General features: G+C 45.1%; 1 protein-coding gene across 2 annotated transcripts in view; it reads left to right on the top strand.

The window, feature by feature from the left end:
• The first annotated feature begins 4,040 nt into the window (after positions 1-4,040).
• Positions 4,041-16,937, top strand: part of HIVEP3 (HIVEP zinc finger 3) — a 473,741-nt gene continuing 460,844 nt past the window's right edge. For both annotated transcript variants that reach the window (XM_058717826.1, XM_058717829.1), the window contains exon 1: positions 4,041-4,190. The gene's annotated coding sequence lies outside the window, so the exon portion shown is untranslated. The remainder of the gene's footprint in view (positions 4,191-16,937) is intronic.

The following is a 16,937-nucleotide window of genomic DNA, read 5'->3' on the forward strand; positions in this document are numbered from 1 at the left end:
TACAGCATAGACAGCAATATTCTTCTTGTCAGGAGTCCTAGAAAATGTCTTCTCAAATCTCATTGTCTAGACTGGGCTTCATGTCTTCCTTTGAACTAATTTCTGTAACTAAAGAGATGGTTTAGAATGATTGCTTTAGGACTATTAGGCCTAACTCCTGGCGTTTGGAGTCAGGTTAAGTAAGACCGTTTGGGTTAGAGTGGAGAAAAACTGCTTTTCCAAAAGAATTTTGTGGTTCTGATGGTGGTATAATGAAGGAATGGGTACTGGGGAGGCTGACTGCAAATATCCAAGGACAGGGACTCAGCCAAAGTCAAGCAGATGGTTGTGGCCAAGGTGGGGCTAGAACCCACCTAATGTCTTCAACATTTGCCATAGATGGTTACATAATGCTACTTGAGGTAGTGGGTGTTTCACAACAGACATCCAAATGAAACTATTCATTTGCTTGTTACATTGTTTATTCTTCAGCTATGACCACAAGTAAGTACAAAAACACACCTTGCCACTTAGGAACCATATGAGTACAACTGTCTGAGTTACTTAGTTTTGCATCTCATTAAGGCATGAAGACTTTCAGGAGAAATTGAGTGGATTTTTGAGACCAGAGTCATATCATTTAAATAAGTGCCTTTTAGTCTTACTGAGGATTTAGCTGTCTTCTGGAACTTTTTTTTTTTTTTTTTGAATTGGAATACAGTTATGGGACAACCTGTATGAGATGCTTTAGGCCTGAATTTTTTCTTCTCATCCTTCTGGGGAAAATGCTTGTTAATGTCCCTCAATGACATCTCTTTTTCTTATTCAGGAATTATAGAGGCAAAGAAGAAGAAAGGAAGGGTTGTGAGCACCTGCCATGGGCCAGGCACTGTGTTAAGCCCTAAAGATAAAGAAAGGAAGGCTAAGCCTTTGAGGAACTCCAGGTTTAGTGGGAGAGGCAGATAATTAAATGGATAAGTAAGATACCATGACAGTAAGTGCAATGGTAGGTAGAAGGGTAGGGTGCTTTAAGAACACAGAAAAAGGCAGCGAGTTCAGAGCTGGGAGAGCCAGGAAAAGTTTTCTGGAGGAGAACTCAGCAAAGGATGAAGCTAGCTGGGTAAACAGGGAAGGGTATTCTACACAGAGGGGCCTCATGAACACAGAGGCATGAAATCTTACAGTGTGTGGACATGAATCTCCAAGCAATTTAGAAGGGCAGAAATGCAAGGGCAAGGCAGAGAGTGGGGAGCAAAGATGTGGGAGAGGCAGGCCAGGGCTGGGTCACAGAGCTTGAAGGCTCTCCCGTGGGCGATGGGATGCTGCTAACCACTTGTCAGTAGGTAAAGACACGGTTTGTGTTTTAGGCATATTTCTGTATCCATTAGGTGTCATGGTTGCAGGCAACTCTGGTTAATTTCCAAAGAAGGAATGGATACTTTGGAGAGAGGTAGAATCCTCCAGAAAACCGAAGGAAGAACCGCAGCACCCAGGCTCTGAAGGGAACTCCCAGCACAGAGATAGCAGGAATTGACTGGGGGGTCTCCTTGGTTGGGAACAATCAGGTCCAACCACTTTCATTGTTTATGTGGCTCTGCCTGGGATCCACATACCAGATGAAGACTGTCCTATTGCCTCAGCTTGAGGGCACACCTAGCCTGGGTTGGGTAAGCTCAGCATCTTGATTGACAGTCTCACCAAGCCTGTATCTAATGGGAAAGGGTGGGTTCCCAAAGCAAGATCAGGGTGTTGCTATCATAAGAAAGAGGAATGCCAGCTATGTAAGCTGAAGCAATGGGTGTTCACTTCCACAGCTCTTTGGAAGCTGGATTTGAAGACAACAAAAGATGGGGGGGGGAATTAGAAGGCATAAGATGATGGGGGGTGTGGGTCAGGGCTGTGTTAGTGCCAATAGAGAAGGACTGTGGGATTTAGGAACACTTATGGGATAAAAATTGGTGGTTGACTCTAGAAGAGGGAAGAGGGAAAAATCAAGGATAACTCCCAGGTCCTAGTATGCAGCCATAGATATCACTACTGGAGAGAGAGGAGAGAGTGGGGGCAGGGAAGATGACAAGTTGCTTAGGACACACTGAGTTTGAGAAACCTGTGAACATCAGGTGGAGGTTAGAATTTGAAGCAGTAACTGAACTCATAGACACGGATAACAGAACCTAGAAAGGATTTTGGAAACAGCCACAGAAAAAGCTGGCCAAGGAAAAAGTCAAGACAGAAAGAATGGAGAGGAGGAAGAGAACCAGGAACTCTCAGGCTCACAGAAACCTTCAGGATTCCAGGAAAGGGCAGATTTCAGCTCTGATACCGGTAGAAGCCACATTCTAGGGAACTAGTGTATAAATGGGAGATGAGGAAGTTCTGGTAAAAACATGTATGCCACCTTTGCAAGAATCTCAGGTGTGAAGGTCTGGGAACCTGCAAGGTAGCTAGCTGGAAGGCGTACAGCCTCAAGGGAGCTGCGTGTTTTCTTTTTGTTTTTGTTAGATGCATTGATTTTTTTTTTTTAAATGAGAACAATTCACATGCCATACCTTTCACTCCTTTAAAGTATATTATCCAGTGGTTTTTAGTATATTCACAAAGTTGTATCATCATCACTCCTATCTAGTTCGAGAACATTTTCATCACCCCCAAAAGAAACCTCATGCCCATTAGCAGTCACTCCCCATTTCTCCTTTTCCATGGTTCCCTGGCAACCATTCACCTACTTTCTGTAGATTTGTGTATTCCCGACATTTCGTATAAACAAACTCACATGCCATGTGGTCATTTGTGTCTGACTTTCTTCACTTAGTTTTCAATGTTTCTCCATATTATAGCATGTATGTGGACTTCATTCCTTTTAATGGCCCAGTAATATTCCATTGTATGGATAAACCATAATTTACCCTTTCATCAGATGATGGACCCTCCGATTGTTTCCACTTATGGCCATTAATGAATAGGCTACGAACATCTGTGTGCAAGTTTTTGTGTAGATGTTTCCAATTTCCTTGAGTATATACTTAGGAGTGGAATTGCAGGATCTCAGTGTATTCTTGCTGGGAGAGACTTGATCTGTTTTGTTTGTTTGTTTTTTTTAATGTTTTTTAAATGTCTTATTTATTTTTGAGACAGAGACAGAGCATGAGCAGGGGAGGGGCAGAGAGAGAGGGAGACACAGAATCCGAAGCAGGCTCCGGGCTCCAAGCCGTCAGCACAGAGCCTGAAGCGGGGCTGGAACTCACAGACCACGAGATCATGAACTGAGCCAAAGTAAGTCAGAGGCTTAACCGACTGAGCCACCCAGGCACCCCTGGGAGAGACTTAATCTTGTTTGCAGACGGAAGGTACTGGAACCAGCACAGAGGGGAGAGTATGGACAGGGGGTGGGGGAGGAGTAAGAGGTAGGTGCTGGAGAAGGGCCACTTACTTCAGCCTCACTCACTTTTTCTGCTGGCACAACCCTAATGCCCTAACCTCATTTCTCAACTACTAGACCCTCTGCACACACATCACACTTGCTGGATAAAGCACCCCTGGGACCCGTCGCAGATGCGTCCAGGCTGGTGGCTTGTTTTCTGTTGCAGTTCACAATTTTGGGGTCTCCTCTGGTTAGACCCTGGTCTATTCTGGTTTGTTTTTTCTCCCGTAGATCCGTTCACAGGTGAATAGGGACCATCCACCATGTAGTCTAAGTTTGATTCCTGGTTCCTCAGGGCCATCCAGGGCTCCCAGACATCCCGGATGAGGAAGGACGCCCCGTACCCACCGCTGGGGACCGAGAACGCCAGCACTCAGCTTTCTGCGTTGCCCTTCGCAGCCACCGCGCACGCGCCGCTCCCTGCCAGGGAGGAGGCGGGGAGTGGGCGGGGCGGATATCTCTCAGACCAATCGGAAGCGAGCGCCCCCGCCCGCCGGGCTGGTGGACCGAGCTTGACCCCGGCGGTGGGCGGAGTAGGCAGGGCCAGCCGCGCGGCCGCGGAGGGGGCGGGGCCCAGGGCTGGAGGCGGGGCCTGGGGCTGTCAGTCCCGCGCCCGCCGCTGCCGCCGCCGCCGCCGCCGCCGCCGCCGCCGCCGCCGCCGCCGCCGACGCCGCCGACGCCGCAGCCGCCGCCGCGGTTCCTTACATGCCGTGGCCCGCTGGCTGCCAGCGCTGCCGCCCGCCGCCCCGGCATCCCGAGCCGCCTCCCGCCTTGCCGGCCCGGAGCGCAGGTAAGACCGGCCGCGCTACCGAGCCCTCGCGCCCCCTCCTCGGCATCGGTCTGCCGCTCGGGCGCCCCCTCCGGGCTGTGTCAGCGCCGCGGCTCCCCTGGCCTCCCGGGGGCGGTCCCGGGGGGCGGGACGAAAGGCCTCCCCAACCCCCTACAACCCCCGGGCGCCGCGCCTGCCGCGGGGTCCCCGGGCCGCGCATCTGCAGCCCAGCGTGGGGCCGGTGCCGAGCCCCCCCCCCCCCCCTCCCCGGCTGATTACACAATCGCAGGGGCTGGGGGCGGGGGTCTCCTCCCGAGGCCCGGCTCCACACCTGTCCCCGCGACGCGCTCCCGGGCAGAGGGCAGAGACCCAGCGCGACAGCGGGGGCCCGGAAAGTTTCACTTTGTGGCCGGGGTTTGTTGACATCTCAGAGATGCGGGGAGATGGAGGCTGAGCCTCAAGGATGCGCCTGGCGCGCAGCCTTCCCTTTGCCCCGGGGTGGCCCTAGTCCAGGTCTCCCTTCCAGAAGTCCTGCCTGAGAGCCCTGCCCCGGGGCTGGAGGCTGCTGCAGGGCACACGGGTCGGTCAGCCTTGTGTTAGCGAACCCTGGCCCCAGGATTGCAGCAGCTGAGGACAGCTCAGCCTCCCGCTCGGCTCTTCCCCCTTTCCTAATTTAGTATTGACATTTAGACCAGGTAGGTGAATTTACTTAGCGTTTCCCTGACAGTTTATATTTGTGAAGTGCTTTGCCATCCCTGATTAGTTAATTAACAAGGTGGGAAAGCAAAATAGATCCTAAACCCATGGCTAATGCCTTGAGTCTAGCAACTCTTTAAGAGCCACTGAGAGCTTTAGGCTGTTTGCGATGAGATGCTTTGGGCCAAGGTGCTGCCGGGAGAGCTATTCAGTGTCTTCTGGTTGCCTGGGAAGGTTTGGGTAATAATGGCAAGGCTTTCTCTGCCTCTCCCTGCTTACGCTGTTTATTCAGAGTCGCCAATCTCATGTTGAGTTATTTGATCTCCTTCACTTAAGCAAAGGAGGTTTTAGAAGTATTGCTGAGGAAGTAGCTAAGGAAAACAAACAAACAAACAAACCTGAGATTCAGATTAAGTTTGGATACTTGTCTGCTTTCCCAGGATACCCCTCCTGTGCAGAAAACCTTGGCTCTTCCTGTTCTTTCCCCATCTTCCCGTAGGACCGTATCCAACTGGGTTGGCGTTACTGGCTTCTCATTTCGTACACAGACCTCTTGCTACCTGTGGTGTACAGACCTGCCTAGGGACATGCTGTAAGAGGGGGCTTAATTAACACTTTTATCTTCCCATTAAGCAATACAGCCTGAAATCTCTTGTAATCAGGCACTGTTGTAGTGTTGAGTCTTTAATAATATCTAATTCATGTTAATAGTGTTTCTGTAATAATCTTTCTATTAGTATGCCAGCTCTGCAACGCCAGTACGTTTAGCATAGAGGCAGCAATTTCCCAGAAATATTATCATGGCGAAAACAATTCTCCCGCAGATTTGCAGCCCACTTTACTTAGATAATGCCTGCTAGAGGCGGTTAAGGTTTTTTATTCTTTGGTGCAGTAGGTGTTACAATGCCTTTGATCTATGAGGTCCTTCCTGCCTGTAGTAATGGTCTCAAGCCACTGGGTCACTTCAATATTATTTTGAGTACTGTCATTTGAGTTTCTCCCCCATGTTGATTTCTTTTGGTATCAAAAGACAGGGTATAGAGCTAACAAGATTTAGTTTTGATTTGCCAGACTAAATTTTAAGAAGGATGATTCTTACTGTGTTCGGGCTTATGTTAGAGGTCTGATGGTAATTTTATTAGCATATGTACCAGATACTGTTTTGGGTGCTTTATGGATATTAAGGTATCTAATTCTCACCTGACCTTGTAAAGGAGGTCTCCTTGAGGCCCCGTCGATTGACTTAGGTCGCACAGTTAGGTAAATGACAGCCAGATTCTAAGCTAGGCAGCCTGGGTTCAGAGTCCACATTCTGAACCAACCTCTACTACCCTGTCTCTGTAGGTTATTCTTTCAACAGGTATTTATTTCTACCTTCTGTCTGTACAACACTGCATTCTGCAGTGTGGGTGAAGAGTGCTTTACAGTGTAATAGCAAACATGGGGTTAGGGGTTCTTTTTGTGGTCTCAACTCTACTGCCAGCTAATCTGTGATTTTGAGCGACTTACCCGATCTCTCCCTGCCTTCCATTCCCTCATTGGTGGAACAGCAGCAGTTGAAGCAGATGAACTGACTAGGCTTGACCTGTGGGGTGCTGGAGAGATGAGTGAATGCATGTCTGAATTAAATATCCTCCTCTCTAAGGCACAGTATAAGATCAAGTATCCAATGAGTGGATTGTGTGTGTGTGTGTGTGTGTGTGTGTGTGTGTGTGTGTGATACGAAGGAGTGGTGGGTGTATGCTCTGGGCTGCCAGTGGTTGACAGGCTTCATCTTAAATACTTCAATCTGATTTTATTCTGTTGCCACTAGCACAGTCCCTTTGGCAATTAAAAAAAAAAGCAAGACAACACGGAAAGAAGTCATCCCATAGAAGTGGGGTAACCATGTGCAGCACTGTGGGAGGGGCATTTGTGGGGGACAGTTTGGCATTACTGTGCCAGAGGCTTGGGGTCAGATGATGATGGCAGGCTCTGAATAGCAGGCCCAGGAGTTCTGAGAATCACAAGTCAGGGTTGAAAGGAAAATTTAAGGTCATTATGTTTAACACCCTCTTCCTTTTTCTCCCTCCACCATATATCCAGTGGATAAATCCCTTATGTGTGTGCGCCTTCCCACTCAGCGCTCATCCTGCCCTTGCTCAGACTCCTCCTGGGTCAGACCTTGGGTGGGCTCCACAAGTCTGCGCACCAAGGAAGCTGGGATTGTATCCAGTGACAGGGAATGGGAAACCGCAGAAGGGTTCTGGGTCCTCTGGCTTGTGCTCTTGAAAGACCATCATCAGCATAAACTCTGGATTCGAGGGGAAATGTGAAACCAGGAAGTTAGCGAGGAGGCCTTGGCCAGAATCTAGGAGTGGGGTGATCCAGTGGCATGGGGGTAACAGAGGGAGGAATGGACAGAATCCCCCACACCCAGTGCTTCCCTGTCCACAAACATCAGAGAGGAAGAAACAAGTCAGCATCTCCCTAGGGTGAGGGGGGCTTTGGAGAACCCCTGAGTAGAGCTGGGGAGTCTGATGGGATGGGGAGGAGAGACAGCTATGTATGTCTGTTCCCCAAAGATGGATGATAGACTGGGGCTAATGTAAGGCCTCTGCAGACTGGAAAACATTTTCTTTCTTCTCAAGAAGGGAGCATCCCATTTAAATATAGTGGGAAACTCCTTCTGGCTAATGAAGAAACGTAACAGTATTTCCCCGTGGATGTTGCCACCTCTTACACTGGCTGGTTTAGCTGTGTTGTGTTTCTTGGTCACGTTGGGAATCTGGTGTTATTTGAAGTTGTAACAGGAGGACATGTTGGTGATGCCTTTTTTGCGATTTCGTTAGGAAACCTTCTTTTGGGGGATTCTGTTTTCCAGTGACACCAGCTAAATGCCGGAGAGCCAGCATACCTTGGGGAGTGCTCAGAGAGTCATTAGAAGTTTTTCCTTCTAACACAAATTATGGGGCACTTCAGAGAAGGCCTGGGTGAAATGATTACCACATTGACAGGCAAACAGGATAATTTGGAGGAAACCAGATTTACACGGGGAAACCACAAAGACAGGAAAAATAGCTGGGAGTGTTATGAGTTTAGTTTTCTCTTGTTAATTTATGTGTTTCTGGCTTAGGATGCAGCATGTCTTAAATATTTGTACTCACAAATTTATTTTATTTATTAAAGTTTTTTTTTAAGGTTTATTTATTTTTGAGAGGCGGGGGAAGGGCAGAAAGAGAGAGAGACACAGAATCCTAAGCAGGCTCCAGGCTCTGAGCTGTCTGTCAGCACAGAGCCCGATGCAGGGCTCGAACTCACACACTGTGGGATCATGACCTGAGCTGAAGTCAGACATTCAACTGACTGAGCCACCCAGGCACCCCTATACTTACAAATTGATAAGTTAAAATGTGTCTAATACTGCATATGGAAATGAACTGTATATCCTCAATTTTTTTTTTTTTTTTTTTTTTGCCAGGACAACATGGGACTTGGGTTTTCAATATCCTTTAGACCAGTGGTTCTCAAGCAGGGGCAGTTTTTGCTGCCCCCACTCTCCCAGGGAACATGTGGCAATGTCTGGGACAGTTTTGGTTGTCACAGCTGGGGCTGGGGTGTGTGCTCCCCTCATTTAGTGAGTGGAGACTAGGGATGCTGCTGAACATCCTATAATGCACAAGACAGCCCCGCCCCCCACAACCAGAAATTTTTCAGCCCAAGATGTCGATAGAGTTGAGATTGAAAAAATCCACTTCAGATCACAGAAACATTTCTTTTAGGAACAAGGGGAAGTTAAAGGGAAGAGGAAGAAGAAGGAAGGTAAGTGTTCCTTGACTCTCTGAAAGTGATAATGGTACCCTCACTTTGGACCCCCTGGGAGTGGGAGCCAGCTAAACAAGCGGTTGGAACCCAGGCATCTGTCTGCCCCCCAGGAACTATTTCAATAACTGGATTGTTCAACATACTACTTTGGAACCAGAAGTAGAGGCCCTTGTAGTGGGATGAGGCTGTAGGGGTGATTTCTGGAGGCAGAAGGTTTACAGGCTAAGAGGGGAAGTTGGGTTGTGCCAGAGTCATTTTGAAAAGTTCTAGGGAATTTTTCGAAGGTGATTTTGTCGAGGACACCAAGGGTGAGGCTTAGAAGATGCAGTCTCTGCTCTGGGAGGGCGTGATCCCTCTGGGCTGTCGATCTGAGAGTCTGAGGACTTCCCAGATTTTTCTGTGTCCCAATACAGGGTGACAGACACTTGGTTTTGTTTTCAGGTTGTATCTGTGTCCTCTCCCTACACCCCTTTAAAAACTTTCTTACTAGGGAACATTTTAAACCTATACACAAATTGAGAAAAGAGTATAATGAACCCCTGTTTATCCAATGTCCAGCTTCAATGATTGTCAGCACCTGGCTGATCTTGAATTTAACCCCCCCCCCCCCCCCGTTTTAGACTCCCCACCTCCTCTTTTTTTTTAAATCTAGAAAATAGCTTAAATAATTCCTGATCACCTGCCTACTAGGAGAGGCTTGGCAGTGAAGGAGGGAGGTGATTTTCCGGTACTTGGGTCTCCCTGGAGGAAAACATAATGGACATGTGGAATTCTGAGGGCCTTGAGAGGCCAGAAGGTAGGAATAGGCCCAGGCAAATCTAGGATAGGGGAGCTCAGCTCACAAGTACAGGTGACCCGGCACAAGTTTCTTTCTTTTTAAGCCTCATTGATGGAGCCGCCTACTTCCTTCGAGTCTCTGCTGGTAGGAATGTGTTTCTGGGGTTTGCAGTTGAGGGCCCTCCCTGTTCCTGGAGGGAGCTTCCTTGTGTGTTTCCTTGTAGGATGACCCTTTCCTGTTTCATGGCTCACTCCATGTGTGCTGTGTGGCATGAAGTCAAGTGTTCCGTGTGGCCCTCTGGCTCTGGCCTGAGGGGTCCTCACTGCCTGACTCCTCCCTGGAAGGCACAGGGCAAGGGATAGGTGGGACATAGGGGTGTTATTTCCAGTGGTTGTGGATCCTTTTTTGCTTCCCTGTGTTTGTTAGCGGATGTAGGGCTGTCCTGTTGTATTGCCTGGCAGTCCATACCAGATGGGGACGGCAGTGCAGTTTAGGCTTTGCAAACAGGGCTTTCTGTTTTTTCAACTGTGTCTCCTGGAGCTAAAGGATTAAGTTTTATGGGTTTTTTTTTAGGCCATTGGAGAATCGGCATGCATTTACTTGATTCAGTGTTGTGTTGAAATAGGCATCCCAAAAACGTGGCTGTAAAAGTTGAGAGAGTTCTTGAATCAGCAGATAGTTGATGTCTACGAATTTTAATTAGTGCTGGTTTCTATAAGTGTAGACATTCTGGACAAGGTTCACAAGCAAATACTTTAGTATGAAGTTCTGGACGCCTGAATGGCCGTAGTTCCCATCCTTGTTCTATTTACTAAATACATTTTTACCCTTTCCTTATTCCACATCGATGTTTAGGTGGCACCAGCTTATTATGAGCATCCTGTATCCACAATCATGGATTTTCGGGTATCACGCCTTTCTGTGGGGAAGACAGGTCCTACTCTGTTCTAGTAGTTATTACCCTGTGCGTCTCCTATGTGCCGGGCACTTTACTTATATTAACTCTGTTAGGACCCTTCTACATAGGAATTAGTATTCCTGTTTTGCAGATGAAGAAACTGAGACTTAAGTTGAGCTGAGAGGTTGGGAAATGCTAGGAGGTAGCACTGGGTGTTAACCCAGGTTTAACCAAAGCCTGAATGCTTTGCGCTGAGCCTTGGCTCTCAAGGTGCAAAGTTGGTGGGAGTTTGTAGGAGGGTTGGTAGAGAAGACGGGGCAAGTGAAATCCTGACACCGAACCCCCTGGGAAACATTGCTTTTGAGTGTGATAAATTACTTGTGTCCTCTTTTTGAGCTGACTATATAAAACAGAATCACACTCAGCCATATTTGGTCAGCAGATGTGTCTTATTTGGTCTGCCCAGTGTTTTTATTTTATTTTTTTTTAAAATTGGATTAGTTGTCATCATTTAAAAAGTGGGAGATTTCACACTAAAATTTCCAAATTTCTTGGCTTCTCTTGAACCATCAGGAGATCTGGCAACAGCAGGCCCACATTCCTCCTTGGCAATAGTTAGTAATGGTGGCTGCTCCTATCTTTACCATCTTACCACCCCGCCCTCTTCACTCGTTTCTGTTACTTGCCAGGACTGTTAAGGCATTTGAATCAGAGGCCCCCTTATAGACATTATGCACATGCTCTCTGTCAAGGATGCTTTGGTGGAGGCTTGTTCTGTATTTAAATTAATGATCCCCAGCAATATTTCCCTTTGTAGAGCGCCTAGAGAGGTTGGCTGTACCTGGCCTAAGAACAGACACATCCACGACCCCCTTCTCCCTCCTTCACCAGCAATGGCTACGTGGACTCTGGATGGGTTCTTGGGCTGAGGGTGGACCCATTAGATATCTGGGATTTGGCTACCAAATTGGTGAGTGGAGGAGCCTGAGGCAGGAAGGACTGCTCGATGCAGGCTGACAGTAGCGACATTGGAAAGGTAGATGAATGAGCAAAGAAGCTGGGTGGCAGGTGCGTGGCAGCAGAGAGGGTGGAGCTGCCTGGTCTCTGCTTCCTGCGGCGGGTTCCTCTGTAGACATAGCATTCATTTAGTGGTGTTTACTGAGTGTTTACTATAGGGCCAAGCACTCTTCTGTATTCTTGTGGTATATCAGTGAATAAAAACAGACAAAGGTCTTTGTTCTCAGAGAGCTTATATTTTGGTAGGGGAAAACAAACAACTCTGAACAACACAAAAAGCGAATAAATATAAAATAGGTAAGGGGGTGGTGATAAGTGCAAGGAAGTAATATAAACTGAGTAAGGAAACAGAGTGGATGTTAGGCACAATGCTGTTATGTTAGGTTGATCAAGGAAGGCCTCTTGATTGAGTGATACTTGAGCAGAGATGTGAATGAAGTGAGGAGTGAGCCACGAGGAAACCTAGGGGTGCAGCATTCCCCGCACAGGATTTGGCCAGTGCAAAGGCCCTGAGGTAGGACTATGTTTGACTTGTTTGAAGAACAGCAAGGAGGGTATTGTGGCTGGAATTCAGCAACAAATAATGAAAAGGGGCGTGGAGGGAAGGGGGGGCCTTACAACTATGTTAACGACTGACGCTATTCTAGTGAAATAGGAAGCCACTGGAAGATTTTGAGCACAGGTGGCATAGCTGGCTTCCGTCTTGAAAAATGTAAATGTTTTATGGGGAAGAGACAGTAAGGCAGCTAAGGCAAACCCAGGACAACTAATTAGAAGGCAGTGCAGTAGTCCAGATAAAGTACAGCAGTGGAGGCGGAGGTGGTGAGAAGTGAAGTTCTGAATATATTTTGAAGATAGAATTGACAGGACTTGAGGACGTATTTGGTATTAGATATGAGAGAAAGAGAGGAGTCAAGATAAGTCCAACCTTTGAATAGAAACATTGCTGTGTTAGTTGGCATTTCCCCTTCTTTTCTTAAAAAAACATTGAAAAGCAATGAGGGAGGTGAAACGATAATGATGAAAGCCTTTAAAATTATTCTATTTTTGGCAAGACGGGGAGAGAAATTTAATCCAGTGACTTCAAAATGTGTGTGAAGACTGTCCTGAATAGATGAGATCAGGCGGAAGCCAAGCAGGAGGAAGAAATGAAGAAAAACAACATAGAGATGGTGAGAGGGCCCAGTAACTACAGATCTCAGAAAGTTCCGGGAACTCATGCTCTTTAAGGTGAAAAATGCATGCTGATGTTTTATCCCTTGCCTGTAGCAAGTGTTGTGGGCGTTGGGTGTCCAGCTGGAGGAATATACCTTCCTGGATGTAGTTTGACTGCAAGAAGCACAAGAAGAGGGGTTACCTAAAAACCCACACAGGCAAGCCGCCATGTTTATGAGAAGTATTCTGTCTCTGTGGGAGTGGGGAGGAAGAGGGCCTTTGGGTTGCAAAAATAGCTCATTTAAAAGAGTATAGTGGCTGTCCTCCCCTCCCCTGGCAAGAGGAACCCCATGCAAATACTGTAGCTGCTAAGGAAAACTAACTCATTCAATGATAATGAAGAAGGAAATGGTAGACTTTGATTTCTGATAGTGGTAGGCAAGCCTATTTGGACTGAAGTTCCTGCTGAAAAATATTAAGATGTTTGGTATATTTTTTAAGTTAAAAAAAATTAAATTTCCTTAAAAGCACTTAAGGGACTATCAGGCTGAAATCTATGGCCAAGTGGGAACCAGAGGGATGTGCAGATCACTAGAATGCTTAAGTTGCTTTTACCCTGAGGACATTGGTTGATTCTAGTAAATAGGGCTTTGGTTTTGGCAGTCTTGCAGGACAAGGAGGTTAGAAGTCAAAGTCTGTAGCTTGCCCAAGGTGGAGAGTCTCACAGGAGACTTTTTCCATATAAAACTGAAACTATGCAGGGTAAAGGTGACCCAAAAGTAAAGCCATCTCTTCCCATGCCTTAGAGACAGCAGAGAAGGTTGTCCAGTTACTGAGAGGAGCAAGATGAAAAGGAAAAGGTAAGCTGTAATCACTGGCCAGCCTTTGCACAGATTTTGAATATGGTTTTATGCCACTTTGATTTTACAGAACCACAAGCTGTGATTTTGGTTTGAGGTTGTACCAGGTCACTAATGCTATCCCCCCTCCCTGTTGTGGGACCCCAGCCTTGTCATTATTACATGAAACCAACAATGAAGCCACCATGTTGGAAAGCATAGCAGAGAAACTGCATAGGGGAGAAACTGTATCCAAGTGACATTATTAGAACCACACCTAGTTTTTCTTTCATTGCTTAAGCTTTTTTCAGTTGGATTATTTATTATTTGGAATTGAAGGAATCAAAACTGACACAACAATCGACACAAAGATCAGGGTAGCTGAGTGTTGAGTTCAGAAACACTCACAGACCTATGGGATTTCACCTCACTGGATTGGATACTCCTTAGTCATCTTTGCTATGGAACCTCTCTTCCCAATTTTTAAAGTTGGAGTATCGCAGGGCTCAGGTCTTGGACCTCTTCTCCATTCCTAGATGAATTTATCTTGTTTTAGGGCATTAAATATGTATTTGTACCTGACTCCTAAGCCTATATCTCCAATTTTCATCATTCTTCTGCAATTCAGACCATTTTGATTCTACACTTGAGTGTCTAACAAGATCGGAAACTTAACATGTCTTATACCAAACTCCTGGTTTTCAACTTCCCTACCCCAAACCTACTCCTTTCCCTTTATCCTCAGGCTCATAAGAGAGCACCACCATCTACCTAGCTGCTCAGACCGGAAGTCTAGAAGTTATCCTTGAGTCTTCTCTTTCCTATAACTCCCACCCTTAGGCCAGCAAGAAGTCCTGTTGACTCCGCCTTCAAAATGTAGCCCGAATCTGAGCACTTCTCCTGGCCTCCACTGTTCCCACCATAATACAAGCCATAACCATCCTTTGCTTGGATTATTGCAATAGCCTCCCCCAGTCTATTCTATACACATTAGTTAGAGGTGTCTTTTAAAACATAAATCATATTGTGTTACTTGCCTATTCAAAACCAGTGTTTTCCTATTACATTTGGACAGATCATTACCACAGTCTATAGGACTGTGCACAATTGGACTCTTAAGTAGGTTTCTAAATTTCTCTTCGTTCTCTCTCACTAACTCTGCTACAGTTGCATTGGTTTCTTTGCCCTTTCTGGACAATCCCAAGTACATTACCACCTTATAGCCTTTGCTGTTATTCCTTCTGTTCTGTTATGGCTCATTCTCTTACATCATTCGGGTCTATGATCAGATATAACCCCTTCAAAGTGACCTTCTCTGACTCTTCCAGGTAAAATAGTCCTTCCTTTCCCCTCCTCACACCCTTACCCTGCTGTATTCCTCCTAACACTAGTCACCATCTTGTTTATTGTCTGTTTCATTCACTAAGTTTAAGCTTTGTAAAGTAGGAGTGTTGTCTTATTTAATGCTTATTCCTAGCACTGGAGTAATGTGTGGGTCATGGTTTGAACGAATACATATTTTTGAGTGGCTTAGTAAATTACTAAGAGACTTATTATTCAACAAGTGGTTTTGAGAAAAGTGGTTAGACATTTAAGGATAAAATGGATGATTATTCTTATTTTTTTAAGGAGGCTCCATGCCCCAAATGGGGCTTGAACTCATGACCTCGAGATTGAGAGTTGCATGCTCTACTGACTGAGCCAACAAGATGCTCCTAAAATAGATTATTAATAAGAGGGCATTACGAACAATTTTATGTCAACATATTTGACAACTTAGATGAAATAAACAAATTTCTTTAAAAGCGTGATATATCAAAACTAACACAAGAAGAAAAAGAAAATGTGAATGGAGCTATGTCTCTTAAAGAATTGAATTCATTATTAAAGACCTTCCCACCAAACAGGTAAACAAATGAACGAACAAACAAAGAGGCTCTGTAGGCCCATTTGGTCAGCCTAGTAAAGTCTTCCCAATGTTTAAATGACGTAATAACATGAATCTTACACATTTTCCCAGAGAATAGAAAAAGAAGTAACATGTCCCAGTTTATTCTCAAGAAAAATCATTATACCAAAACCTGACAAGGACATCACAAGAAAATTAAAGACTGAACTCTCTCATGGACATAGATACAGAAATTCTAAACAAAATATAGTCAAAATGAATTCAATAATACATGAAAAGGATAATATGCCATAACCAAGTGGGACAGGTTTCAGGAATTCATGAGTAGTTTAACATTTTTGTTTTAAGAGGTGGGAGCAGAGGGAAAGGGAGGGAGAGAATCTTAAGTGGCTCCAGACCCAGCATGGAGCCCAATGCAGGGTGCAGTCTCACAACCTTGAGATCATGACCTGAGTTGAAATCAGGAGTTTGACGCCTAATTGACTGAGCCACCCAGGTACCCCACAAATAGTTTAACATTTGAAAATGAGTCAAGATGATTTCCCACAATAACAGAATGCAGAAAAAATATATACAGTAATCTCAATAAATGCAGAAAAAAGATTTGATAAAATTAAACCTCGATTCACGATAAAAAAGAGTAAGTCTCAGGAAAGGAAATTCCTTAATCTGATAATGAGTACCTACAAATAACTTAAAGCAAACATCATACCTAATGGGTGGGATGTTGAAAGCCTTCTCCCTGGGCTGTCTGCAGTCATGACTTCTATTTAACATTGCATTAGAAGTTCTAGCCATTGTAGCAAGGGCAGCAAAAGTATAAAATACACACGGATTGGAAAGTAAGAAATAAAACTATCACTATTAGGAGGCAACATGATTGTATATTCAGAAATTTGAAAGAATCTATAGATACACTCTTGGAATTAATAAGAAAATGTAGCAAGACTGATGGAAACAAAGTCAAAATATAAAAATCAGTTGTACTTCTGTATACTAGTAATGAAGAATAGAAAATGAAATTTAAAAAGATGATACCATTTACAATAGCCTCAAAATCATCAAATTCATAGGAATAAATATAATAGAGATGTACAAGACCTTTACACTGAAACCAAGAATATGTATTGAGAGAAATTAAATAAGACTTTAGTAGATGGAGAGATATACCATGTTCATAGACTGGATGACTCAATTCCCCCAAATTTATCTGTAGAGAGTGCAAACCATTCAAAATTCCAACAGGCTTTTTAAGTGGACATTTACTGAGTTTGAAATTTGTATGGAAAGGAAAAGGGCCCAGATTAGCTAAGACAATCATGAAGAATAAGAACAAAACTAAGAGAACTTCCACTACCAAACATCTAGACATATCATAAAGCTATGGTAATTAAGACTGTGGTATTTGTGCTAGAATGGGCAAAAGGCCCAATGGAACATATTAGGGAATTTAGGAAGAGACCTTAATATGGCCACTTGATTTACAACAAAGGTAACACTGAAAGGTAGAAGAAAAAGGGCATCTTTTCAACAATTAGAGCTGGTTCAATTTAATATCCGTATGGAAAAAATGAATCTTGGCCTCTACCTCAAACCATTCACAAAAATTAATTTCAGCTGCATTGTACATCTAATATAATAAGACAATAAAAGTCTTAGGAGAAAACATAAG

Source organism: Neofelis nebulosa, chromosome 2 (genome assembly GCF_028018385.1).
Source record: "Neofelis nebulosa isolate mNeoNeb1 chromosome 2, mNeoNeb1.pri, whole genome shotgun sequence".
NCBI classification, from domain to species: Eukaryota; Metazoa; Chordata; class Mammalia; order Carnivora; family Felidae; genus Neofelis; species Neofelis nebulosa.